We start from the raw sequence: 25,688 nt of genomic DNA on the forward strand, positions 1-25,688 counted from the left end.
GCAAAACCTAGAGTGGATAATGATGGTGATTAAATGTATAAATATAAGAATTTTTTATATGAAATTTTTATATTCATTTTTTAATTGAATGCCAACATTGCAAGGTGTAAAAATGGGATGGTATATAGAAAGATAAAATAAATTCAATTTAGAATCCATAGAAAATAATAACATTGTAATATTATTCCATGGAATGTGTCAAAAGCAATATACAAAAGCTAAATGTCAATAAGAGGGGGATATATGGGAGGGGTATGGGAATCTTTGTGTTGTTGTTTCTCCTTTTTATTTTATTTTTAAATATTTAATTTTTATTCATTTTCTCCTCTTCTTTCTTTGTAGAGGAAATGGAAATGTCTCCATATAAATTGTGGTGGTGACTGCGTAACTATGTGATAATACCTGGAACCATTGATTGTATAGTTAGGATGGATTGTGTGGTGTGTGAATAAAACTTTTTAAAAAATAAACAGAAAGATACAAGTGCTGGAGAAAATGTGGAGAGAGGGATGTACTTATTCACTGTTGGTAGAGATGTAGAATAGTGCAGCCCATCTGGATAGCAGTGTGGTTGTTTCACAGGAGGTCAAGTATAGGGGTGCCATATGATCCTGTAGCCCCATTATTAGGTGATACTCAGACAAACTGAAAATAGGGACACAAGTGGACACGTGCACACTGGTATTCATGGCAGCAATATTCATGATTTGCAATGGATGGAGGTGGTCTAAGGGTACAACTGATGAATGGAAGGGCAAACTTTGGTGTATGCATCTAATGGAATAGTGAGCAGTTGCAAGAAGGAATGAAGAGATGCATGCAACTGGATGTACAAATCTTGAGGACAGTATGTTGAGTGAAATAAGCCAGAAACAAAAAGATTAATATTATAATGCCTCACTAATATGGACTAAATATTGCGTGCAAACTCAGAATTGAATTAGAGAGTGTAGGTTATCAGGAGAATGCATACTGTAATGGTTCCAGGATTGTAAGCTCTTACAGCAGTCACATCTATTCCTGAGTTGTTACAGTTATTTCTAAATTCTCAGATGCTGGTCTCTTTGTGTATAACCCCATCATTCCCTGAAACTTCAGGTATCTATCTGTGTGACACCTGAGATCCAGAGCTAGAGATTTTCAATTATGAAAGTGAGTATTACCCTATAGAGCAACTGTTAAAAAGTTGAAAAAGAGATTGGATTTCAATTAGAGATATGAATGAAGTGGATCTAAGACTAAGGCAAATCAGACTAAAGGGAAAAGTTGATATTGACTGTGTTTTAAAACCTCAACTTCTATGTAAGACCAAAATAAGAGATGTTTATTCAGTGCAAAATTTATATTTTCTGTAGCACACCATCTAATTTAACTTGCATGGTCAATTTATTTCAACACCATAACTACATGGAATGTTGAATTGAGAGTGAGATCTTGTTGGTTTGTACAGGTCAGTGTGATGCCCTGATAGATCCCAGAGTAATTTGGTCAGAGAATAAAAAACATATTTGCAAAGCCCCCTTGAGGTACTGGGGGAAATGTGGAAGCATTAAACTTCCCCACCTAGGGAATTCCTGATATTCTTGCAAGTATTGAGAACTACCAATATAATAGGCCAAGCCTTCAGTCTTGGCGTTTAACTCTATGAAATGTATTCCTGCAAAGGAGAGACTAAACCCATTTGTAATTATGCCTCAGAGTCACCCCCAAAGAACCTCTTTTGTTGCTCAGATTTTCCTCTTCTGTAAGCCAACTCTGCAGGTAAACTCACTGCTCAACCCCCAAGTAGGATAGGACTCCCATGGTTGTATGTGTCCCTGGCAATGTGAGACATGACTCCCAGGGATGATCCTGGCCCTGATATCACAGGATTGAGAAATCCTTCTGGACCAAAAGGGGGAAGGGAAATGAAACAAAATAAAGTTTCAGTGGCTGAGAGGTTTAAATAAGAATTGAGAGGTCATTGTGGAGGTTATTTTATGCACTATGCACTATATAGATATCCCTATGTAGTTTTTAGTGTATTGGAATAGCTAGAAGAAAATATCTGAAACTGTTGAACTGTAGTCCAGTAGCCTTCATTCTTAAAGATGATTGCATAACTATATAGCTTATACTGTGTGACTGTGTGACTGTGAAAACCTTGTGATTGAGCTCCCTTTATACAGTGTATGGACAGATGAGTAAGAAAACAGACAATGAATGAATGAATGAATGAATGAGTAAATAATAATAGGTGTCATAAGGGGTATGGGATGTTTCAGGTGTCCTTTTTTTTTTTTTCTTAAAAACAGATCTTTATATTGGAATTAATTAATTAAAGTATACACGTACACATTATATACTTTTGTACATTTTGCAAAACTTCTCTCCACAGACAGATTAACAGTACATTTCATGTTGCTTTACCTGTATATTCACCAACATTTATCATTTTAATCTTCATGAATCTATGTGAAAATAGCATCTCTTTGAATTTCATGTCTTTGGTTAATACTTCTTCCTTAAATTATTTTTGCCAACAATTGTAGGGCATGTTTTTTTTGTTTTTTTTCTTTCTTTTGGTAAAAATTTGTAAGAACACTTAACATATTCAGGTTATCAAATATCTTACTATATATGTTGCAAATTTTTCATGGTTCATGAACTTAATTTATAGTATAGATATTTTAAATTTCTGAGTAGTCATATCTATTGACCCTTTCCTTCATTCATTTTTCACTTAGAAAAGGAAATTTTATTTGTTAAAGTAACAAAAGACTCTAAGTTGGTTTCATGTATGATCAATGGCATAGGTCCCAAGTGGTCTAAGCTCTGCCACTAAAGAAGCATTGCAATTTGGAGCTTATAGCTCATCCCTTCTAGATCTCAATTTCCTAATTTATTGAATGAGAGAGTAGGATGAAATTATTTTTAAGAAACCTTCCATCCAGGTTGAAAATTCTTTGAATCTGAGTTTGCAAGATATTGGGGTATTCCATGTTATCCCTTAGGCTTTTTTTTTTTTAATCTTCATTTTATTGACATATATTCACATACCATGCAGTCATACAAAACAACTCATACATTTGATTGTTCACAGTACCATTACATAGTTGTACATTCATCACCTAAATCAATCCCTGACACCTTCATTAGAACACATACAAAAATAACAAGAATAATAATTAAAGTGAAAAAGAGCAATTAAAGTAAAAAAGAATACTGGGTACCTTTGTCTGTTTGTTTGATTCCTTCCCCTATTTTTCTACTCATCCATCCATAAACTAGACAAAGTGGAGTGTGGTCCTTATGGTTTTCCCAATCCCATTGTCACCCCTCATAAGCTACATTTTTATACAATTGTCTTCGAGATTCATGGGTTCTGGGTTGTAGTTTGATAGTTTCAGGTATCCACCACCAGCTACCCCAATTCTTTAGAACCTAAAAAGGGTTGTCTAAATTGTGCATAAGAGTGCCCTCCAGAGTGACCTCTCGGCTCCTTTTGGAATCTCTCTGCCACTCAAGCTTATTTCATTTCCTTTCACATCCCTCTTTTGGTCAAGAAGATGTTCTCCATCCCACAATGCCAGGTCTACATTCCTCCCTGGGAGTCATATTCCACGTTGCCAGGGAGATTCACTCCCCTGAGTGTCAGATCCCACATAGCGGGGAGGGCAGTGATTTCACCTTTCAAGTTGGCTTAGCTAGAGAGAGAGGGCCACATCTGAGCAACAAAGAGGCATTCAGGAGGAGGCTCTTAGGCACAAATATAAGGAGGCCTAGCCTCTCCTTTACAGCAACCATCTTCCCAAGAGTAAAACCTATGGTAGAGGGCTCAACCCATCAAACCACCAGTCCCCTATGTCTGTGGTCATGTTAGCAACCATCAAGGTGGGGTAGGCCAATACCCCTGCATTCTCCACAGGCTCCTCAAGGGGGCACTATATATTTTTTTCCCTTTTTTTTAACATTTTTTTCTTTTTTAAATCAACTGTATGAAAAAAAAAATACAATAAAAGAACGTTTCAAAGAGACCATAACAAGGGAGTAAGAAAAAGACAACTAACCTAAGATAACTGCTTTACTTCCAACCTGTTCCTACTTTACCCCAAGAAAGTTGCCTAATATAACAACATTTCTCTGAACTTGTTCCTACTATATCCATCAGAAATTAACAGACCATAGTCATTCCTGGGCATCCCCAGAACATTAAATAGCTTATCTGCTCTTCTTGGATTATTGTTCCCCCTTCCTTAATTGCTCTCTATCGTTAGTTCCCCTACATTCTACATTATAAACCATTTGTTTTACATTTTTCAAAGTTCACATTAGTGGTAGCATATAATATTTCTCTTTTAGTGCCTGGCTTGTTTTGCTCAGCATTATGTCTTCAAGGTTCATCCATGTTGTCATATGTTTCATGAGATCATTCCTTCTTACTGCCTTGTAGTATTCCATCGTGTGTATATACGGCATTTTATTTATCCACTCATCTGTTGAAGGACATTTGGGTTGTTTCCATCTCTTGGCAATTGTGAATAATGCTGCTATGAACATTGGCATGCAGATATCTGTTCGTGTCACTGCTTTCCGATCTTCCGGGTATATACCGAGAAGTGCAATCGCTGGATCGAATGGTAACTCTATATCTAGTTTTCTAAGGAACTGCCAGACTGACTTCCAGAGTGGCTGAACCATTATACAGTCCCACCAACAATGAATAAGAGTTCCAATTTCTCCACATCCCCTCCAGCATTTGTAGTTTCCTGTTTGTTTAATGGCAGCCACTCTAATCGGTGTTAGATGGTATCTCATTGTGGTCTTAATTTGCATCTCTCTAATAGCTAGTGAAGCTGAACATTTTTTCATGTGTTTCTTGGCCATTTGTATTTCCTCTTCAGAGAACTGTCTTTTCATATCTTTTGCCCATTTTATAATTGGGCTGTCTGTACTATTGTCATTGAGTTGTAGGATTTCTTTATATATGCAAGATATCAGTCTTTTGTCAGATACATGGTTTCCAAAAATTTTTTCCCATTGAGTTGGCTGCCTCTTTACCTTTTTGAGAAATTCCTTTAAGGTGCAGAAACTTCTAAGCTTGAGGAGTTCCCATTTATCTATTTTTTCTTTTGTTGCTTGTGCTTTGGGTGTAAAGTCTAGGAAGTGGCCGCCTAATACAAGGTCTTGAAGATGTTTTCCTACATTATCTTCTAGGAGTTTTATGGTACTTTCTTTTATATTGAGATCTTTCATCCATTTTGAGTTAATTTTTGTGTAGGGTGTGAGGTAGGGGTCCTCTTTCATTCTTTTGGATATGGATATCCAACTCTCCCAGCCCCATTTGTTGAAAAGACCATTATGACACAGTTCAGTGACTTTGGGGGCCTTATCAAACATCAGTCGGCCATAGATCTGAGGGTCTATCTCTGAATTCTCAATTCGATTCCATTGATCTATATGTCTATCTTTGTGCCAGTACCATGCTGTTTTGGCAACTGTGGCTTTATAATAAGCTTCAAAGTCAGGGAGTGTAAGTCCTCCCACTTCGTTTTTCTTTTTTAGAGTGTCTTTAGCAATTCGAGGCATCTTCTCTTTCCAAATAAATTTGATAACTAGCTTTTCCAAGTCTGCAAAGTAGGTTGTTGGAATTTTGATTGGGATTGCATTGAATCTGTAGATGAGTTTGGGTAGAATTGACATCTTAATGACATTTAGCCTTCCTATCCATGAACATGGAATATTTTTCCATCTTTTAAGGTCCGCTTCTATTTCTTTTAGTACAGTTATGTAGTTTTCTTTGTATAGGTCTTTTACATCTTTGGTTAAGTTTATTCCTAGGTACTTGATTTTTTTAGTTGCTATTGAAAATGGTATCTTTTTCTTGAGTGTCTCTTCAGTTTGTTCATTTCTAGCATATAGAAACATTACTGACTTATGTGCATTAATCTTGTATCCTGCTACTTTGTTAAATTTGTTTATTAGCTCAAGTAGCTGTATCGTTGATTTCTCAGGGTTTTCCAGATATAAGATCATATCACCTACAAACAATGACAGTTTTACTTCTTCTTTTCCAATTTGGATGCCTTTTATTTCTTTGTCTTGCCAGGTTGCCCTGGCTAGCACTTCCAGCACAATGTTGAATAACAGTGGTGACAGCGGGCATCCTTGTCTTGTTCCTGATCTTAGAGGGAAGGCTTTCAGTCTCTCACCACTGAGTACTATGCTGGCTGTGGGTTTTTCATACATGCTCTTTATCATATTGAGGAAGTTTCCTTCAATTCCTACCTTTTGAAGTGTTTTTATCAAAAATGGATGTTGGATTTTGTCAAATGCTTTTTCAGCATCTATTGAGATGATCATTTGATTTTTCCCTTTTGAATTATTAATGTGTTGTAATACATTGATTTATTTTCTTATGTTGAACCATCCTTGCATGCCTGGAATGAACCCCACTTGGTCATGGTGTATGATTTTTTTAATGTGTCTTTGGATTCAATTTGCAAGTATTTTGTTGAGGATTTTTGCATCTATATTCATTAGGGAGATTGGCCGGTAGTTTTCCTTTTTTGTATCATCTTTGCCTGGTTTTGGTATTAGATTGATATTAGCTTCATAAAATGAGTTAGGTAGTGTTCCATTTTCTTCAATGTTTTGAAAGATTTTGAGTAAGATTGGTGTCAGTTCTTTCTGGAAAGTTTGGTAGAATTCCCCTGTGAAGCCATCTGGCCCTGGGCATTTATTTGTGGGAAGGTTTTTGATGACTGATTGGATCTCTTTGCTTGTGATGGGTTGATTGAGGTCTTCTATTTCTTTTCTGGTCAGTCTAGGTCGTTCATATGTTTCCAGGAAATTGTCCATTTCCTCTACATTATCCAGTTTGTTGCCATACAGTTGTTCATAGTATCCTCTTATAATTTTTTTAATTTCTTCGGTATCTGCAGTTATGTCACCTTTTTCATTCATTATGTTGTTTATATGGGTCTTCTCTCGTTTTGATTTTGTCAGTCTAGCTAGGGGCTTGTCAATCTTGTTGATCTTCTCAAAGAACCAACTTTTGGTGATATTTATCCTCTCTATTGTTTTTTTGTTCTCTGTGTCATTTATTTCTGCTTTAATCCTTGTTATTTCTTTTCTTCTACTTGGTTTAGGATTAGTTTGCTGTTCATTTTCTAGTTTCTTCAGTTGATCCATTAGTTCTTTGATTTTGGCTCTTTCTTCCTTTTTAATATATGCTTTTAGTGCTATAAATTTCCCCCTTAGCACTGCTTTTGCTGCATCCCATAGGTTTTGGTATGTTGTGTTCTCATTTTCATTCGTCCCTATATATTTAGCAATTTCTCTTGCTATTTCTTCTTTAACCCACTGATTGTTTAGGAATGTGTTGTTTAACCTCCAGGTATTTGTGAATTTTCTAAGTCTCTGATGGTTATTGACTTCTAATTGTATTCCATTGTGGTCAGAGAATGTGCTTTGAATAATTTCAATCTTTTTAAATTTATTGAGGCTTGTTTTATGTCCCAGCATATGATCTATTCTGGAGAAAGTTCTGTGAGCACTAGAAAAGTATGTGTATCCTGGTGATTTGGGATGTAATGTCCTGTATATGTCTGTTAAATCTAATTCATTTATCAGATTGTTTAGGTTTTCAATTTCCTTATTGGTCTTCTGTCTGGTTGATCTACCTATAGGAGAGAGTGATGTATTGAATTCTCCCACAATTATTGTGGAAACATCAATTGCTTCCTTTACTTTTGCCAGTGTTTCTCTCATGTATTTTGTGGCACCTTGATTGGGTGCATAGACATTTATGATTGTTATTTCTTCTTGTTGAATTGCCCCTTTTATTAATATGTAGTGGCCTTCTTTGTCTCTCAAAACATCCCTGCATTTAAAGTCTATTTTATCTGAGATTAATATTGCTACACCTGCTTTCTTTTGGCTGTAGCTTGCATGAAATATTTTTTTCCATCCTTTCACTTTCAATTTCTTTGTGTCCCTGTGTCTAAGATGAGTCTCTTGTATGCAACATATTGATGGTTCATTTTTTTTTATCCATTCTGTGAATCTATACCTTTTAATTGGGGAGTTTAATCCATTTACACTCAACGTTATAACCGTGAAGGCATTTCTTGAATCAGCCATCTTATCCTTTGGTTTATGTTTGCCATATTTTTCCCCTCTCTCTATTAATATCCTTTATTGTACCCATACCGAATCTCTTTAGTACTGAACCTTTCTCCAAGTCTCTCTGTCCTATCTTTGTTTCTCTGTCTGTAGGGCTCCATTTAGTATCTCCAGTAGGGCATGTCTCTTGTTAGCAAATTCTCTCAGCATTTGTTTGTCTGTGAAAAATTTAAGCTCTCCCTCAAATTTGAAGGAGAGCTTTGCTGGATAAAGTATTCTTGGTTGGAAATTTTTCTCACTCAGAATTTTAAATATATCGTGCCACTGCCTTCTTGCCTCCATGGTGGCTGCTGAGTAGTCACTACTTAGTCTTATGCTGTTTCCTTTGTATGTGATGAATTGCTTTTCTCTTGCTGCTTTCAGAACTTGCTCCTGCTCTTCCGTGTTTGACAGTGTGATCAGAATATGCCTTGGGGTGGGTTTACTTGGATTTATTCTATTTGGAGTTCACTGAGCATTTATGATTTGTGTATTTATGTTGTTTAGAAGATTTGGGAAGTTTTCCCCAATAATTTCTTTGAATACTCTTCCTAGACCTTTACCCTTTTCTTCCCCTTCTGGAAAACCAATCAGTCTTATATTCAGACGTTTTATATTATCTATCATATCCCCGAGGTCCGTTTCGATTTTTTCTATTTTTTTCCCCATTCTTTCTTTTATGCTTTCATTTTCCTTTCTGTCATCTTCCAAGTCACTGATTCATTGTTCAACTTCCTCTAGTCTTGTACTATGAGTGTCCAGAATCTTTTTAATTTGGTCAACAGTTTCTTTAATTTCCATAAGATCATCCATTTTTTTATTTAGTCTTGCAATTTCTTCTTTATGCTCTTCTAGGGTCTTCTTGATATCCTTTGTATCCCGTACTATGGTCTCATTGTTCATCTTTAGTTCTTTGAGTAGCTGCTCTAGATGCTGTGTCTCTTCTGATCTTTTGATTTGGGTGTTTGGGCTTGGGTTATCCATATCGTCTGGTTTTTTCATATGCTTTATAATTTTCTGTTGTTTTTGGCCTCTTGGCATTTGCTGAACTTGATAGGGTTCTTTTAGGATTTGCAGACCAATTGAAGTCCTTATCTCTAATTTATCAGATCCTCAGATTCGTGGAGTACACTTTCTCTAACTAACCAGCAGGTGGCTTCCAGGAGCCACCTGTTCTCCACAGGCCAATTCTCCCCTGCTTTGCCTTTGTGGTGAGTGGGAGAGTGAGTCTTGTGGGGTCAAATTGGTGTACCAAGCTTGCGTGTGTAGTTGGTGTTGCCCGCCCTGTATATGGGGCATGTTTCTGGGTAGTCAGGGAGGGGGGTGGCTCTAACAATCAAATCTCCCTGGTGATCCTGGAGTTTTAGAGCTGCTGCAATAGTCTAATCCTTCAGTTCAGTCCTGCCACAGTTTGTCTCTGCCACTGACCCACAAGTCCTTGGTATTGGAGTATGGCTCCTGAGACTTGCAAGTGGGTCCCTCTTCCAGGCCGTGCACCCTCTGGTCCTCTGTTGAGGGATGACTGTGCTATGTCACAGGTGAGTGCCATCCCCCCAGGGCGGTTCTGGGCTGCTGGGCTGTGTAGGGAGTCTCCCTGTCTGCTGAAATGATGGCTGAATGGGGCTTTGTTAATTCACACTGCTCCACCTTCCCAACTCTGGGACAATCAGCTGAGGTTGCAGGGAAGGCTAATGTCCACGCCCAGTTTTGTGGTGTGTGCCTGTTATTTAAAGCACTTCCATCACACTGGGTTGTCTGGGGCAGCTCTGGGCTATGGGGCTGGCAATGGGCAGGAGTGTTTCCTGTCCACCAGGATGATGGCTGTGAGCGGACACCCCCCTTTTCTTGGGAAGTTGTGGTGTTTAGTGAATTTTCTCAGCCACTGGATTATTGCCTTTTGTCTCAGAGCTCTCTTAGTTCTGCTCTTGTCTTGACCTGTCCAAACTGCAAGTCTTTGAAGCTTTCTGTATTGGGCTTCTTAGAGTAATTGTTTTAGAAAAAGAAAAAAGGATTAAAAAAAAGGGGGGGCCTCCTCACTGATCTAATGGGTTATTGAAATGCTAAGAGACAAAGCAATTAGGGCCATTAAGGAAAGGTCCACAGGGCAGAGAGATAAGCTTTTCTTCGGGATTTGCATATGAACCTCGGGGCCTGAGCTCTGCCCTTCCCCTTTCTATGTTCACCAGAACTCCAAAAATCCTCCGCTTTTATTTTGGAGTTTATTGTGCTGTTTTTTTCTATGCCTGTCTCCTCTCTGCTGGGCTGGCAGCTCTCAGATTCTCTGGTGTCTGGTCTCAGTCTATCTATGGTTGGAGTTTGGATCAGTAGAATGAGTTTCCGATAAGAGCTGCCACTGCAGTTCTCCCTTCTCCTTCCTGGAGCTGACAGCCCCTCCTCCCACGGGACTGAGCCTGGCAGGGAGGGGTGCGGGTCCCCTGGCCACAAAAACTTACAGATTTCACTGATCTCAGCAGTTCCACATTTTCATGAGTGTTGTATGAAGTATGCCAAAAGTCAGATTGCTCTGTGGTGTCCAGTCCACGCAGTTCCTGGCTTTCTACCTACTTTCCTGGAGGAGTAACTAAAACATACAGCTCACCAGTCTGCCATCTTGCCCTACCTCCTCCTCAGGTGTCCTTTTTATTTTTTTTTTCTTTTTTTACTGTAATGAAAATGTTCAAATATTGATTGTGGTGTTGAATGCACAACTATATGATGATATTGCAAACCACTGATGGTACACTTTGGATGATTATCTGGTATATGAATATATCTCAATACAGTTGCATTAAAAAAAGCAGAACCAGCAAATAAACTTAGGCAATGTAATACTCTTCTGATACATGTATTTGTTCAGCTCCTTTCACCTTATGAAAGTTAATTACCACATTACTTAGCTATTAGAATGTTATCAATAATAATTTCAGTCATTATCTTCATAAGAAATTTTTAATAAAAACAGATGAGAGAAATTTGCTATCAAAGTTCCTTTTATATCATGTGGAATGCATCCTGATTTCAGAGATTTTAAAATATATATTTAAAGTGAGCAGTATAAAAGGCATAAATCATTTTTATGTGTCAGGATTCTTATTGGAAAATATGAAATAAACTGTGCTATGCTTGGTATTTCAATTTACTGAAAAAGATAAATTTATTTGTACATATTGAAGAGGGTAGTTTTCAGTGATGGGAAGAAGGTGAAGGAAGAAATAAAAAATTAAGATAAGGAAGTTTCACATTACTAGGAGTTTTCTATTTTGATAACGGATTCTCCTAACAGTAGAGTAGTATAGTAATGACATTACACCACAGGTCTCACATCAAAAATAAACAACAATATCAATAACATCATTTGGGACTATGTTAGTGACAAGTTGGAAACCATAATAAAAACAAATCCCTTGGATATGCTCTTAACATGACTAAATCATTAGATTTCTATATTTATTAAAAGTAAAAAAAATTAAAAAAAATTAAAAAAAGACCTTATGGCAAACTGCTTCCCAATGAAGTCCACCCTGACCACCCTATTTAAAATTGCCACTTCCCCCATTTTAGAATCCCCTGTCCCCCTGCCCTGCTACATTTCTTCTATGGTTTCCCCCAGCCCTCTTCCCCTTCTTAAAGTCTATGCAATTAATTGTTATTTATTAATTGATGATTTAATTCATCTTTAATTACTTACTAATGATTTATGTTTATTGTCTGCCTCCCTTGATAAAACTTAAGCCCCATGAAGAGAGCAAATTGTTTGCCTGTTTCATTCACTAATATATCCCAAGTTCCTAGAATATAGCTGGAATTCAAGAATATTTGTTGAACAAACAAAATATATCTGGATAGATTTAGAAATAGATTCAGCAGAAGGATGTAAAGCCTGACAGTGGGTCAGAGCATTCAGACTGGGAAATCAGCCAGATGCCTCAGTTATTTGTGGTTCACTGAGGCCTGTGCTGTGTGATGCCGGTGAACTTGGAGACGAGAAGGGGAGTGCCTCCCCCAGGATGTCGTCACTCCTTGGCAATTGTGGGGTCCAACTGTTGGGAGGGGAAATGTGCAGTCAGGACCTGAGACCCAAAACTCCTTACTCAACTGTGCTTCAGGCAGCAAACAGGTTTGGCCATTCTCCAAAGCTGATATTCACTCCTCCTTACTTCCAGAAGCAGCATCCTGGTGAGAAGATTCCAGGACATGTCAGCTTTGGAAGGAGGTGGAAACAATGCTTGTTGAAATTGGTCAAGATGATGTTGAGTGTCCAGAAACAGCTGGAAACTTCTCAGACTGACTCCATTTTATTACCCATTGTAGCTCAGTTTTAATTCATTTTTTAGAGCAGTTGTAGGTTTAATGAAAAATTATGCAGAGAGTGCAGAATTCCCCTATAACCCCTTACACATGCAGTTTTCCCAATTATTAATATTTAGCATTAGTGTGCTACATTTGTCATAATTGATTAACCACATATTATAATTATTAGCTAAATCCATAGTTTATATTGGAGTTCACTCTTTGTGTTGCACAGGTTGATTTTTTTTTTTTTTATTTTATTGTGATGCCATATATGCAACATAAAATTTCCCCTTTGACCACTTTGAAGTCTACAATTCAGAAGTGTTAATTATATGCACAGTGCTGTGCTCCCATCAACACCATCCGTGACCAAAACTTTCCACCACCCCAAACAGAAACTCTGTACCAAGTAAGCCTTAACTCCTGCTTTCCTATACCATGCTTGCCCCTGGTAACCTGTAATCTAATTTATGACTTGAATTTGCTGCTCAGTTTTTGTTTGTTTGTTTGTTTTTGTTTTTTAGGGATATAAGACACTCTTTAACTGTGAGTGCAGACATGAGATTACAAAACAATCAAAACTGCACAAGAGATTAGAGCCAAGATTGCCAGTGGTTTTGAAATTATTTAGTGATAGATACCAATTTCCACTGTGAAGGTAATAGTAAATTATTCAGCTTGGTTCAATGAGCCATCTCCTCCCTGCTAGGTATTTGCATGTTATCCAGAATCTACAGCATTTGCTTGGGAAAACCTTAGGAGAAGGAGATATGGTCTACTAAGGTTGATTCATATCCTAAACATATTTGATTCTAAATCACTACCTTAACTCAGGTTAAGAAAGCAATTTCATTTTATGGCCTTTATTCCCCCTTTTCTTCATTCTGACATGGTCACTCACATTTATTTAGAGATACTGTTGTGAAACAGTGATCTAGATCTACATAATACTTATTTCACCTCCTGGCAAGTTTACATGTCCACTTAGATACTCACTTCCACAAAATTTTCAACAAAACTGCATTTTCTTTTAATTCAGAGTTTAAATAACAGTTACTATGTGCAGATAGTACTTTATGATTCAGAAAGATGAAAACTGAAACAAAAAATCTTTTAAATCTGTGGGCGGCACCTGAACAAACAGTCAATGCTAACATTTCATTACCATGTCAATATTTTTCATAGGATTTCTATCTTAATCTACAGAGGAACAGGTATAGTGCTTAAGTCACTCCTGATAATGCCAAGTGTTAGTTACCCAGGACTAACCTTGATAATGGTTATTAGGTTTACTTTAACAGCTTGAAATTCTTTATACTTGTCTTGGAAGTGTTCTTAAAGAATTTATTCAGATGAGTTTTAAGTGAAAGGAGATGTTAGTCAATAACCTAATCTTGAAAGCTCCGTTTATATGTAGTTTTCATAGTCTTTAAATTTTAAATTGTCATTGTTTATTATCTTTTGGCTACATTCTGTACAATTTCAGCAACATCTTAATGAGGCAACATGTCTATGTACAATGAAAAAACAAAATGGCTTGCAACATCAGAAATAAGAGCCAAAGTAAACCATACAATATTAATGAGAATCTGTGGTAAGTATAACCTCCTTTTTCTGCAGATGGGTAACTTACATATAAGTATCAGCATTATGAATGTGACAATAAAGAACCTACAGAATGAAATACAGCATCCTAAAAAGTAATGGTTTCTACCATACAGGGCAGTAGAAAATGTTTCACATTGTAACAAATCCATACAAACTACAAGAAATTTGTTTGTGGGACCATCCTCCCACCTTGCTGATAAGAACCTTCTAGAAATATAGAATAACCACAATTTATAAATCTAGATTCTACATGCTCCAAAGCTCTAGCACCCAAGAAACTGATTTAAACAGTTGTTTTATGTCCAACATGGATCATTTTTACATGCCTTGATTGTTAATAAATACCTGCTTTTAATATCTCTCTATGATGTACATTCAACTTGCACCTTTAAGGACATCATTAGATTTTTTAACAAAGAAGTAACATCATTTAGCAGCAATTAAAGCACATCCAAGACTTAAAAAAATACAATATCCTATTAGAAAAGCCACATTTTTAAACATTTGTACTAGAATGAGCTGCTGAAACTTGATGATTGAAATATGACATCTGTACAATTTACAATAACTCTAGAGGGGAAATTTATCATTATTCTGCATAGAATTGTTCTGCATTTGAATACATATCAAGATTGTTTTTATGAACAAGACCTGGTAACAAAATAAATGTACTTGTAAAGAATTCAAACATGTTGAAAACACTGCAAATACTATAATTTAGAGAAACATTGACAAACTCCGTGTTTACAATGGTTGTGGCACAGATTTCAATTTCACTAGTGCTGTTCACATTTATAGCTTCACCTTGAGACTAGACAGCTGTTTCTTGAAAAACAATCTCTTGGTACCTTGTGCAAATAAATCAGTCTTCCATGTGCCTTAGACACGTAAAATTTCTACATTTTATGTATACAAAACCCCTACCATTTGGGCAGGACAAAATACATACTTTCATAACAAATCTATAATGTATTTCTCAAGTATGAACAATATACACATAATACATGGTATACAGTATTGGCAAAATACAAAATATAATACAAGCTGTCAGGAAGTAAATTTTTTCACTCATCTTTGCTTTTTTTGCACTTGTGTGTTGCAACAAGACAAATTTCTATTTTTGTACCAATTTTCTTTTAAAGCACCCAGAGATTTTGGAAAATCTATGTTTTACATACATACTGAAATATGAAGTCTAAGTTTGAACTTTTAGGATAGTTTTACTTATACTGCCATCATCTCCCTGTTTTGGGTGGAATTTGCATCAGTGCTTCCCATCCAGTGGCCGGGAGGCTTTGGAAGAACGCTAAAAGAAGGATCACTAAACCTTGCCCCAGCATAATTTTCCTTTTGGCTCACTTCAGCTGGAGGTGCTGATTTCTTCAAATGTGTATTTTTAATGTTCTCAGTATTTTTAAAAGACTTTTTCTCTTGCTTCTAAATTATACCAGATGAAAGAGAATCCTGCGAAAAATTATTTTCATTCCTTTTTGCAGAGGTGATCTTGGTTAGTGGTAAGTTGTATTTGCTTTTCTATCTTTGGTTGTTCACACACGTGTATACCTTGAACAAGCTGGCCCTGAGTAATGGCCGTTTTCTCTGACTTTCCCATCTTTGATTTAAAAACCTCTTTTCCGAGCGAGGGTTGGCTGAGCGCCGCGGGCGGCAGCGCCAGGTCCAGGGCTCTCTCCTGTCCGGGTTGCGGTCGCAGGACGCGGGCCGAGGGGACGGCCTGGCCGGGACCTCCTGGCGCCGCTGCGGTCGGCGCGAGCCCCCCACCCTCCCCACTCGGCAGGTGCCGCTGGCGCGGGTGCAGGCGGCTGGGAGCTTCCCCGCCGGGCGGGCCGCGCCTGCTCCTTCCGCTGCCCGAGGGTCGGCCCCGGCCGTGGCGCGGCTGCCGGTGCGCAAAGGTGCTGGAGTGCGCGGCTGGGGCGTCAGACGGGGACCGTCGCCCCTAGGAAGCGGGGGACGGAGAGGGTCGGGGGCAGTGCCCGGGGGTCCGGGATCCGCGTTAAAGGCGGCCGGGCCCTGCTAACCAGCCGGAGAGCCCCGCGGTAACCGTGAGCGGAAAAACCCGGCGGTGCCAGGAGGCTGCCAGCATGCGCTGCTCCCGCTGCGGGGCGGAGTGGACGGTCCTAAGGCTGGGAGGCAAGTGGCCCGGCAGGAAGGAGAGCCGGGAGGTGGAGCCCGGAGCACAGCGCCGCAGCCACAGCGCCGGCTGCCGAGAGAGCCTGAGAGAAGCGTGGAGCCTGGCTCTGGCGGTGGCTGCGCGGCATCTCCCATGTACTTTTAAATAATGAAAAACTACTCTTCATATTAGAACTCTCCAGAAACAACCACATGTATTTACATATTATAAATTCAATTTACAGTGTGTCCCCAAACAAAAAATTATTTTTCTTTGAACTCAACATGGTACTGTTTATGTGCTCATCCTTCACTGCTAAAGGTTATAGTCAGAAGTGTACATTTATTCATTGTACATGATCCACTGTCATACAAATGACACTATAAAGAAATTCAGTTTACAGTTTTCAACCATGTCCATATTGGCCCTGAAGTTCAGATTTCAGCTTTAACTGACTGCAGCCTCATCCACTGCAGTGAAGTATATGTGTGTGTGTGTGTGTGTGTGTGTGTGTGTGTGTGTGTGTGTGTGTGTGGCGGGGGGGTGGTTCTTATCAAGGCAGGCAGGCCTGGGGGCTGGGGGACCGAGGTCCAGAAGGGGAGTGGGAATGCAAAGAAGGGAAATCCAGGAAACCCTTACGAGGCCACAGCCAGCCACCCAGGCATTGCAGTCCGGAGCACAGGTATGGCAGGGCCACGAGTGCTTGGCAGATAAGGTTTCCTTCTGTTCTCACCTCTAGGAAGCTGGTCTACCCAGTGTACAGTTGAGAAAACTGAGTGTATGGTTGTGTGTTGCTGTGTAATAAACCACCCCAAAATGTAGCGGTTCATCCACTGGGCTGCTGGACTGCAGCTTCGCTTTCTCACCACGTGGGCCTCTCCCCAGGCTGCTCCCAGCAGGGTCAGAGTGCACAATCTGAGTGAGCCTGAGACAATGGAAGCCATGAGGCCTTTTATAACCTCATCTTAGAAGTGACACATCTCTGCATCTGCAATTCCTATGGCCATGCAGACCAAGTCTGGGGTGGTGTGTGGGGGGGTTACCTGGGGGCAAGGACTGGGGTGCAAGTGTCTGGCAGGCCATACTCTCGGGTGCTTCGCCCTGCTGTGCACAGTCCAAGGGGACTTATGAGGCCTTCTCAGGGGTCCTGTCCAGCCCTCCCTCCCAGAGGGATGCCCCGCCATCAACCCTGTCCTGCATGTGGTGAGTGAGACCCCAAGTGGCTGAGCCTTTCCCCTGCAGCACCATCACTGGTCAGGGCTGGACATTGGGAACTCTGGTCCTAGCATCTGGGTGGTGACACTCTCCCCACTGGGCTGCTTCTCCAGGTGATACTGCCCCTCCAGGGGTGTCCTTGCTGGCCCCCCTGTGCTTTTTCCTTGGATAGTTTCTGCACTGGGCTGAGCTGGACATGGGAGAGACCTGCCCAAGGGCAAAGCCCACTGTAGGTCCAGCTCTAGTCTTCAGAGGCTGCAGAGAGCTGCTGGCCCAGGACAGGGGGGCAGTGGGTGAGGGACCTTCATCTTAGGGGACATTGACAGGGAAGGCAGGGTTGGGTCGGCCTCACTAACAGGTGTCCTGAATGCTCTGAGTTGGGTCTGGGGCCTTTCTAGATCAGCGCTCACTGCACCTTTGCTTCCTCCATTCTTGGGGACTTGGCCCAGCAGGAGAGAGAGGAGGGCTCAGGAGAGTTCCTGCTCTGTACCTGGGGCTGTGCTGATGGGACATGGGGCATCTATGGGGATTGAACAGATGGTCTTGGAAGGGTTGGGCCTGACTAGCTCACTCTCTTAGCACTTTCTCTCTGTGTGTCTCAGTTTACCCAGTTCTCTCTGGGACTGGGTGGTTTTGCAGGTTCCCTTCACTTCCTGCATGTGAATGTGGTGCCCTTTCACCCCTGGGTATTCCAGCCAGGTGGATGCTGAGGGCAGGGGTGGTGGGCTGAGCAGGGGTCTGCAGAAGAGAGTGGTCCTTGGTTGAATGCCCTGCCCTCCCTGCCTTGAAACTCTCCACAGTGTTTGAACAAGGGCTCCCATATTTTCATTCTGCACCAGGCCCTGCTCATTCCTTAGCCGGTCCTGGCTGGGGTGCATGTGATCAAGCCAGAGGAGAGGGGTAGAAATGGGGCTGGATCCCACTACCCCTCAGCCCCTCCTCCCACTCCCCTGGTGACTCCAGAGGTCATGCTGTGGTGGGAACCAATGTGCATCAGTGCAGGACAGGACCCCACCTCTCCAGAGCCTGGGGGGGGGCACCTTTGGTGACTGGCCGAACACAGAGCCCACTGCTCCTCACCAGAATCCACCTCTCCCTTCTCTCACCCCAGACCAAGAAAGGCTTTCAGAAGACTGTCCTCAAGATCAACTCCCCCAAAGGAGCAAGTGCCCACCATGGACATCATGTTCAATGACTTAGATGAAGAATCATGAAATTTGGGTCTGAAGCATGGCCAGCTTGCTTCACAGGCTAGGAGCTGCTGGAGCTGGTCCGATGAGCAACTCATAACCTCAGTCCGTGCAGCGAGAAATGTGCTCATTCTGACCCTGGACAGTTAAGGCTTCTGCCTCCTCTTGCCCTACTTCAGCTGCACTTGGCACCCCACAGCCAACCCCAGACATGGGAGAAAAAAGGGAAAGAATCCTGTCTCGGGCTCAGAGCCAAATCACACAAATTAGATGCACCCAGACTTTGGGGGCCATGCCCAGGCCCCCCATGCTTCTTCCTCTGTCCCAGATCCCAGCCATCCCGCACACCACAGGGAAGGATCCCAGGACCATGCTTTCTGCCACTGCTGAGCTCAACCTGCTGCACTCGGGGATCACTCACAGGGGAGGGGGGCTGCAGTATTTGGATATAGTTTTATTTATAATTCAACTTAAGATACATATTCCCCCTGACCTTCAAAAAGTGTTCTGCAGCAGGTCTTGCAAGGTCATCCCTCCACGGCCAGAGCCTCAACACTGTCCATGTGGAGCCAAATGTCACCCACATGTGCCCTTCCAAGGGATTACAGGTGCTTATGTTTTTGTGAGTTATAAGTATTTGTATTGTAGTGTTGTAAATGTTAAGTGTCCATGACTTTCAGTCACACGTGTGAACCCAACCGCAGTCTCCTGGGGCACATTGTGGAAGGTGGGTGGGGTGTGATCTTGGCACCACAGTCTGGATCTCCTTAGAACTGGGGGAGCCCTTACCCCACCCTGCCAAAGAACATGCAAGAAGTTAGGAAACCCCACCCCCACCCGGGGCAGCCAGAATTCAGGCTGCCATTTGAAAAACAGATGTCTTTGGGGATATTGTCTGACTCTTTTTATTGTACTTTAGTTTAATTCTGTCTTTCCTTTTGTTGCTTTTTAGCTGCCATTTTTTTTCCTTTCTTTTTCTTTTTCTTTCATCTCTCTACCTTCTTTGACTCTTCCTCCTTCTTTGTGGAAGAAATGGAGATGTCCTTATATAGACAGTGGTAATGGTGGTGAATGCATAAATATGTGATTATACAGGAACCATTGATTGTTCACTTAGTATGGAATGTATGGTGGGTGAAAAAAACCATCTTAAAATGAAACAGGTTGATGAATAAACCTTGAGGGCACTATATTGAGTGAAATAAGACAGACATATAAGGACAAATATTGTATGGTTTCATTGATATAAGCTAATTATAATATGTAAACTCATAGACATGAAATATAAGTTACCAGGATATAGAATGAGGCTAAAGAATGGGGAGCAGTTGTTTATTTGAGCAGATTGTTTAACTACGTTCAACTTGTCTGGAAATGGACAGAGATGATGGTAGCACATTATTGTGACAATAACTAACAGTGCTGAACGGTGTGTGAATGTGGTGGAAAGGGGAAGCTTAGAGTCACATATGTCACCAGAAGGAAAGTTGGACATTAAAATATTGGAATGTATAAAACAGTGAGTCTTGTGGTGGACAATGTCCATAATTAACTATACAAATAGTAGAAACCTTTTGTGAACTAAAACAAATGTATGACACTATAACTAGAAGTTAATAATAGAAGGGTACATAGGGAAAAAATACCTATTCCAAACTATGTATTACAGTTAGTAGTATTTGAACATTCTTTCATCAACAGTAACAAATGTACTATACCTATACTATGAGTCAATAATGGAGGGGGGTGGTTAGGGGTATGGAAGGATTTGAGTTTTCTTTTTTGTCTTTATTTCTTTTCTGGAGTAATAAAAGTGTTCTAAAAATTGAAAAAATTAATTGTGGTGGTGGATGCACAGCTGTATGATGGTACCAGGGGTAACTGTGCACTTTGGATCTTTGGATGACTGTATAGTATGTGAACAATTTCAATAAAATTGAATTTTAAAAAAAGAAAACATGCCTGAAGATTGAGAAAGTGAGAAAATGAGAGGAAGGGTTAACAGACAAGATAGCATTTTAGAAAAATTATGAAGTCTTTATATACATTTTTCTTAGATGCTAGAGTATTAGAATAGCTAGAAGGAAATAACTGACATGGTTTAACTATAACCCATAACGTTCTTTGAAATATGCTCTTTAGCTACACATTAAATTGTACCTTGAAAGTTATCACCTTTCTGTATATATATCTTTCAGAATAAAGAAATACTTGAAATGGTGGAATTGTAACCCACAACATTCTTTGAAATTTGCTCTCTAACTACTTGTTAAATTGTACTTGAAAATTATCACTTTTCTGTATATATGTTGTATTTCACAGTAAAAAAATGACAAAAAATGCCAGCATCAGAGGGTAAACCCTATGGGAGGGAGCTTTGCCTCAGCACTATTTTTCCTGCTTGGATCTAGACTTTAGTCATTGCCACCAAAATGCATTTGAGAGACATGTCCTTCGGGAAAAGCTTGGACTTTTCGCACAGGTGTCTGCTATACTTACTAATGGGAACTTTGACTTTTCCATCTATTTTTATAAAATAGCATGATTTGAGCAAAAATGATACACAATAGTCTGATCCTTGCAGTGTTATCTTTTCTGCAATTAAAGGTTGCCTTGAGGACAAGGGAAAATGGTAGGTCTGCTGGGCTCATCCAATTTCTGTAAAAAAACTTGCAATAAGATAAGGGGCATCTTGCAAGATTTAGGCTGGAAAGACCCAGCCTGATCCCAGCTTCATGGGGGAACAATGATTGTGGGAATGGCAAAATGTTTTTCATTAAGGAATTCCTTGTTCTACAGTCACTGGTAGCAGCTATGTTCCCTTAGGTGGTGAAGGTTTGTGTGCATGAAGGCTTAGGCAAGTGTACGTTTAGCATCTGCTGTGACTGTGAGTTTGTGTGTCAGCAGGTAGGGTGATTGTGTGCATTAAATATGTTGTCTTTAGCTACAAAGCTAAGAACTTTGATTTTATTTCTTTACTGCTATTCTTTGTCATCCTAACTACAATGATGGCTCTGAAGCAGCTCACTTTTGTGCTTTTTAACCCCCATCTCCAAACACTCTAGCCTATTGCCCAAGGCCAGAATAATTCAAGAGTAAAACACCAGTGTGCTAGGAATTACTTTGTGTCATCTTAGCTCCCCAGAAGCTAATGATGGCAGAGCTTCCCAGGATCCAAGATGAAAAGGCCCTTTCTAAAGCCAAGGTGAGGTCACTATTCTTTGCATAAAGTAGAGAAGTCACTTTTATGGTTTCTTTATTCTTCAATCTATTTCAGATAAGGATGCCTAATCATGTACATTATAGATGATAAATACAATTTCCTTGGGATGTAGGAGTGGAAGACTTTTCCCAAATGATCCATGATTCAAGAGGGCATCCACAAGTGGCAGCAGCAGGTTATGAACTATACATAGGGAGCCTTTTTCTCAGCAGTAATTTTTTCTCTTTTGATTAAGAATATTGTAGTCACCAGCCAAAATGGACTTGGGATATACATCTCCAGAAAAAGCTCACGTGTCTCCAGACATGACCACTCCTCTTGCTTTGGGGGCTTTTACTTGACTACTGTTTCCCATCTGCTTTTCTAATGGTTCCAAGAAGCAAAAGTCCTGTTCAAATGGGACACAATGTGATCTGATCCTCATACTGTTTTCTCTAATTGAAGGTAGCCCCAAGAATGAGTGAAAACTGTATGTATATGGAATAACTCACTTGAGGCAAAATCTGGATGAAAACCAGGGCATTCTTACTAGGTTTGCCTCAAGAGGCATCCTGGTTCCAACTCGTGGTGAGTCAGGACTGGAAAAATGGTTAAAGAAAGTGACTTTCCATGGGAAAGACATGAGCATGCTCTACACTCCTGAAAGCAGCTTATTCTCTTTGGGTGGCATGGATTTGTGTGTACATGTGTTACAGACTCTCTACACGTGAGTCTATGTGGTGTGATTGTGATTGTCTGCGTGTGGGGGGTATATTTGATGGTGTGTCAAATATATTTGAATAAACCTGTCAAATACTTCATTACTTGGTGGAAGATGGAGTCTCCCTGTTACTTTGCTTAGGAGATAGAAAGGCAGTCATGATTCATTTACATAGGACAATGGTTTTGAGAACCAACACTTGTGTCTAGAGTGGCTCTATGTCTCAGTTTCCCATGGACACTGTTTATACTGATTTTCCTGGAATAATTATGTATGTCTTCAGGAAGCATGTGTAACAATGAATTAAATGATGATGAAATAAAACTCTTTAGTTATTAGACACTTTTATTTTTGCATTAGAGTGACTGTATAGTCACCATTAAGACAATATGTTACTACTTTGGGGTGCAACAATTTGATGCAGCTTTGAGAACCCAATTTTTGAAGAATATTTCATGAAAATGTAAAATAGTCTCATGCAGTAAATGAAGCAGTATTCAAATATGCATTAACACATCTGCATCAAACTTGGTTCCATATTCAGAGCACATACACACATGTACATCCTCATGAGAGGAAGAAATCACTCTCAAGCTCAGAAATTCTAGTGGAGAGAAAAAAATATGGAAAGTTGATCAATTCATTATCTGAGGTCAACAAAATTTCATTATTAGCAATTGCTAATACAGAAGAAAATAGAACACTATGGGAAGGGGGTTCTCAACAAAGTGTTGGATCCAGGAACTAGAAATCAAGTGTGTGTGACTGTGTGAGAGTACATATGTTGCATGTGATACACACATGTTTCAGAAAAGGGGAAACTGTAGAAACTCAAAGCACAGACTATGTATCTGTTTTGACTGAATATCTACACCCATTACTAAAGACCTTACCTCACCTCTTAGTTAATCTGAGGCCCCAAACCTCAGACTCTCATTGATTTCCCTCTTACACCTTTTGTTTTGTTTTGTTTTGTTTTACCTCTATATCAATTCAAACCCAGACTTTCCACAGGCTGGGAGGTTCTCAAAACCATTGTCCTATGTAAATGAATCATGACTGCCTTTTTATCTCCTAAGCAAAGTAACAGGGAGACTCCATCTTCCACCAAGTCTCATGGGTGACATGCCCCCCAAGGCACTGCAATGCCTATGTACCTGCTGAAGGAGATGCCTGACCTCAGGCCTGGGACTCCCTCATCAGGGAGATCCTGAGCCAGCCCTTTCACCCCAATGACCAGGGGACCCTAAGCATCCAGTGAAGGTGCTCCACTTGCACCAGTGCCTCAGTCTACCTCTCCTCAATGGAGCTGTTCCTGGAGATCATAGTCAGTCACCATCTGTATTAGTTATCCATCACTGTGTAAAAAATGACCTCAAATAGAAATGGCTTAAAACTACACACAATTATTATTGGAGCATTTCTGTGCATCAGGAATCAAGGGATATCTTAGCTGGTGTCTCTGGCTCAGGGGCTCTCATTGAGTTGCAGATGAGCTGTCAGCTGAGGCTGACAGGATGTGGATAGTCAGGGCTTAAGAACATCTTGGAAGAGAAGCCAGTAGGGGATGGGACAAGAGACTGAAGGGAGCTCAGACCAAGAAGAGTATTATTTTGGTTTTGTTAAAAGAAAGAGGATGCCTCTGGCTGCCTATGTGAGAATAGACCATAAAGGAGTAGGGGTGAAAAGATGCAGTTATTATAAACCAGGATGGAATTCAGCAGGTAGAGTAGGTTTGTGGGTGGGGAGGACAATAATTTGGTTTGGACAAGTTAAGTTTGAAATGACCCTTAGACAGAGGCTTCCTTTTAAAGCAGATGTCAAATTATCTCACTCCTCTCTATTCAAAAACCTCTAATGAATGCTCACCTACGAATTAAACTCAAATACTTCACAATGGCTTACAAAGCTCTAAATCAGTAGTCAACAAACTTTGGGGCCATCACTTCCTTTTGCAAATAAAGTATTATTGGGATACAGACATGCCCATTTGTTAAAAAAGAAAGAAAGAAAGAAAGAAAGAAAGAAAGAGGAGCCTCTCCCACATTCTGCCCTCTAGCCACTGTCCTGTCTGGTTGGCTTTCTGCATGCAGTGTGGGTTTCTTCTTTAATGCAAGTCATTCATTTCCTTAGAGATTTTACTAAGTTTCTTTTCTGCAGAGGACTCCACTTCTTGTTTTATGTTTCTTGTGGACTGTCATTACTAAAAATGTCCATAGATTTTGTTGGTGGAGGGTTATGATTAGAAATGCAGTCTCAGGCCCAACTCTAGATGCCCTGAGTTGAAATACACATTGTAACACTACTCACAGGATCTGTGTGAGCATTAGAGATGGAGAAGCCTGGTCTAACACAGCCCCGGGGTTTGGTTGTGAACTGTTAATAACACCTCAGCCCAGTCTCCTTCCAACCCACAGGCCCAGGAACTTAAGTTTCTGTCTCCTGTTCTGTGTCTTATACTTCAGGAATTGTGAACTTGTGGTTTCCCATGAAAAATGGTAGTCATTTCCCCCGACCTCACAAAATCCACAGAAATAATTAAAGGGTTTTCATAATAAAAATATGATTATTGAATCTTTGCTTCTATAGTAATTGATATCAGAGAAAAAACACAATATTGGATTAGTATCTTTAATCAAAATGATATTAAGCAGCCATTCAATTACAAGTATACTTTTAAGACACAAGAGATATATTTTTTCTCTCTCTCTGATTTATTTTTTCACCCTGAGGATAAAATAGGAAACTAAAAAACAATTATTTGGTATAATAACTAGAAAAATTAGCTATAACATTTCAAAATCAAACAAGTTTTATAATAAAACTTTAAAAATATATAGCATAGCAGACAAACATGCAAGATAAATAAGTGATAGGATTGCAATATTTCTAGTTGTGGTTACTAACAGGCACTTAATCTAATGTCATACTTCTGTGTATAAACTGACTTTTAATATATAAGCTGTCTTGCATCTCTTTAAAAGCCGTGCACACTGTTGACCTGTTGTGGGTTCTCCAGTGGATACAGGTCTGGGGGGAGGGGGTGATCATGGGCAGCACTACCTGTTTCATTTTGTAAGTTATCTCTTAAGTGGTTGCAGGAAGATAGGATGCACTGGTCTAATTCCAATTCACCAGGTGTGCCTCCCACAAATCAGGAGGAAGGAAAAGTGCTAATTTTCCTGT

General features: G+C 40.0%; 1 pseudogene; it reads right to left on the reverse strand.

Moving 5' to 3' along the window:
• Positions 1 to 15,241: 15,241 nt before the first annotated feature.
• On the reverse strand, positions 15,242 to 17,257 carry LOC119524962 (annotated as a pseudogene).
• Positions 17,258 to 25,688: the final 8,431 nt, after the last annotated feature.

The sequence above is a fragment of the Choloepus didactylus genome, assembly GCF_015220235.1.
Source record: "Choloepus didactylus isolate mChoDid1 chromosome 23 unlocalized genomic scaffold, mChoDid1.pri SUPER_23_unloc11, whole genome shotgun sequence".
In the NCBI taxonomy this organism is placed as follows: Eukaryota; Metazoa; Chordata; class Mammalia; order Pilosa; family Megalonychidae; genus Choloepus; species Choloepus didactylus.